The sequence below is a fragment of the Rhineura floridana genome, chromosome 10, assembly GCF_030035675.1.
Source record: "Rhineura floridana isolate rRhiFlo1 chromosome 10, rRhiFlo1.hap2, whole genome shotgun sequence".
Classification (NCBI taxonomy): domain Eukaryota; kingdom Metazoa; phylum Chordata; class Lepidosauria; order Squamata; family Rhineuridae; genus Rhineura; species Rhineura floridana.
This window is the reverse complement of record NC_084489.1, coordinates 31,777,667-31,781,089: the sequence shown is the minus strand read 5'-3', so window position 1 is coordinate 31,781,089 and position 3,423 is coordinate 31,777,667. Positions and strand designations below refer to the sequence as shown.

The window sequence follows — 3,423 nt, the reverse complement described above, 5'->3', positions numbered from 1 at the left end:
CTAGGATGTGCAAACTCCTGATGCAAAAATAGCTCGCACATTCATTCCCACACATTCCATTCCAATATTACAATGCACCAGTGTTTTGCTATCTGCAATTGCTCCCAGCCTGTTTCCAAGCCCAGTTCAAAGTCCTGGTTTTGACCCTTAAGGCCTTTCATGGCTTCAGGCGAATGTACCTGAAGGATCACATATCTATAGGCAGATGTGTATCAATTCAGACCTTGAGATCTTCTTTGGAGGCTCTTCTCCATCAGGTGAGGTAAAGCTTATGGCGTCTACTAGTGAAAGAACCTCTCAGTGGTGCCACCCCAGTTGTGGAATGCACCATAGAAACTCACTTGGCACACCTACACTGTTGTGCTTTTGGTGCCAACTGCAGACCTTTTTACTTTCCCAGGCCTTTTAAACCCTGCTTTATTTTTTTTTCTCTACTACTTGTGTTTGGGCTCCATTATTTTTATTATTCTTTTATATTTTATTGTCTGACCCCAAAGGATATTCAGCGCTAATCAGGCCTCATCTTGAGTCCTGTGTCCAGTTCTGGTTAAAAAGCACAAGTTCCAATACTGATCCTTGGGGGAGTCTACTTTTTACATCCCTCCATTTAGAGAACTGTCCATTCCTGCTGTCTGCTTCCTGTTACTTAACTCATCCCTGGTCACAGGAGGACTCCTCTTATTCCATGACTGATAGGCTTACTCAGGAATCTTTGGTGAGGTAGCTTGCTTTATTAAAGTCCAAATACGCAAAGGTAACTGGATCACCTCTATCTATATGCTTGTTGATGCTCTCAAGACCTCTAATAGTCTGTGAAAAGCTGGACAGCTGGCATTAAACTGTTTTTAATACTGTATTTTATATAGTTGTGGCCCACTCTAGGACCTTCTGGTGAAGGGTGGATAATAAATATAACAATAACAGCACAATAACAACAACAACAGGCATCTGTCCAGTTGATAATTTGGATAAGAATGTTTTGGATAACAAACTTACTTGTGCATATGTTCTCTTAGCTGTGTATCTGTTCTCACTCTGTTATGCAGTACAAACTGCAAGTTTCTTAAGAAACATGCATTTTTCTTTTCTAGATATGTATCGGAAGTGCTAGCAACAGAGCTGGAAGTCTAGCTTCATAGGGCTGTTAATATATCTTAAAGAAATGAACACCAATTAGCTTCAACAATATGCATATGAAACTCTCAAATGGCTTTTTTGAATAAAACATGGTGTATTCTCTTTAGGCTATGTTTCCCTTTGAAAAGGCAGCTCTAAATACAAGGAAGTCTGAAAAGCTAGACAGATATGCTCAGAGGGATTACATTAATATTAAAAGACAAGCACAGACATCAAGCATTTTATTTCAGTATGTCAGACAGCAATCACAATCTTCCTTGTTTAAGACTAGGATTTATTCACTTTTAACATAAATTGCTAATAGTTTGAGGAAAATCTTTTCAACATAATTTTGGAACATTCTTTCATACAAAAGTCTACCCTAAGTGTAAAAGAGCATAATTCTTGGTTTTAGAGATTAGTTTTCTTACATTTTTCCAGTTAGTCAGTCAGATATCACCACGTTCTACATCGAAGGCCCTCCTCCGACTCATAGAGAAGCTCGGAGGGTGGTAACAAGAGCTAGGGCCTTCTCAGTCGTGGCCCCCGAACTGTGGAACAGTCTCCCCGATGAGGTGCGCTTGGCGCCGACGTTACTATCTTTTCGGCGCCAAGTCAAAACCTTCCTCTTTTCTAAGGCATTTTAATCTAACTTAATCTAGTTTTAACATGTGCTGTAACTGTTTTTAGTTTTCCTACTCTCTTATATTTTTGTTGTATTTTATTATGGGATTTTATTGTATATATTTGTATTTCTTTGTTGTACACCGCCCAGAGAGCTATGCTAGTGGGGCGGTATAAAAATTTAACAAATAAATAAATAAATAAGTATGATTCAGCATACATAAGCCACTATGCATCTATTTGCATATCATTAAACACAAGTCAATCATACATCCATAGAGTTGGGAGGAACCCAGTGGACCATCTTGAAGCAGAACATTCTGACCTATACCAAAAGCTCAAATAAGCTGCTTGCCTGTATGGATTCTGGTCTAGAAATTAAAGGTTTTATCTGAAGCGAGTGCTTCTTGCTTCATCACCAGTTGTGACCACATGAACAATTGTTCTGTCTATTCTTTCAAATCTCCATTCCCATTTGGACTACAGGAGATGGATATAATCAACACTCATGTCTTGTTTAGCACATTGGCATAGTCAGGAATGCTGTTTGTTTTATTTTAATTAAAAGCCTTTCTAAACCACTTAATATTTAAAAATATCTAAGCAGTATTGTTGTTATATGCCTTCAAGTCGATTATGACTTATGGCGACCCTATTAATCTTTATATATATTCATAGGGTTTTCATGGTAAGAGGTATTCAGAGGTGGTTTACCATTCCCTTCCTCTAAGCCTACAGCATCTGGTATTCTCAGGCAGTCTCCCATCCAAGTACTAACCAGGCCTAACCCTGTTTAGCTTCCGAGATTAGACAAGATCCGGCATGCTCAGGGTAGTATGGCTGTAGCTAAGCAGTGTGCAAACATACAAATAAAGCAGTATCATAAAAACACAGATACTGTACAACATTAAGAAACAGGAAAAGAGTATTACAAAAATATTTAAAATGGAATTCAGTAATAACAGGATCCAATCTTATGGGTCAGGGAAAGCCTGGCAAAATATATATCTTAGCAACACTGAAGCTTCCAGACAGTTGGCACAATGCATCTGAACTCTTACTTCAGCTATGTCACCATTGTCTTTATTATTTTATATTGTTTCTATTAACTGGGATGAATTGACTAAAGAACATAAACTAGGCAGATGCTGAAAGACAGTTGTGGTGTTCCCAGTGACAAGGCCATTTATACATGCTTCAAAGCAAAAGAAGAATAAGAGTGGAAAGGTATTGACAATTCCTTCCCAGATAAATAACAGCTAACATCAGTGCCTTGTGTCTGTCACTTACTGATGTGCACAACCTTCCACTCTTGGTCTCCCAGCATTTGCTTGAACTATCTTATCTAGTATAATTCTGCATATTTAATGGGAAAATCACACTGTTGCTTCATCCACTTAAATAGTTCTATGGTGTTTCCCCCCCCATCTTTATACCACTTAAGAAAATTATGAATAGATGCATTTTTAGAAGCTCTTACACTTTGAGAAGAGTTTTCAGGTGGTGAGCAAGAGCGGTGTTACAGTAACAATCTGTATAAATAGAGGAACTTAATACACAAAATTAGGACTGTAAATTTTGATCACTTCAACCAGATGGTTAATCAACTAACGCCTGAGCTGTGGATTAAACTATTGTGCCTAATTAAGCAGTAAGAGCAGTGATGTAGCAGGTCCCTCCTCC

General features: G+C 38.2%; 1 pseudogene; it reads right to left on the bottom strand.

The window, feature by feature from the left end:
- Positions 1-2,469: 2,469 nt before the first annotated feature.
- Positions 2,470-2,588, bottom strand: LOC133365673 (5S ribosomal RNA; annotated as a pseudogene).
- Between the last annotated feature and the right edge of the window lie 835 nt (positions 2,589-3,423).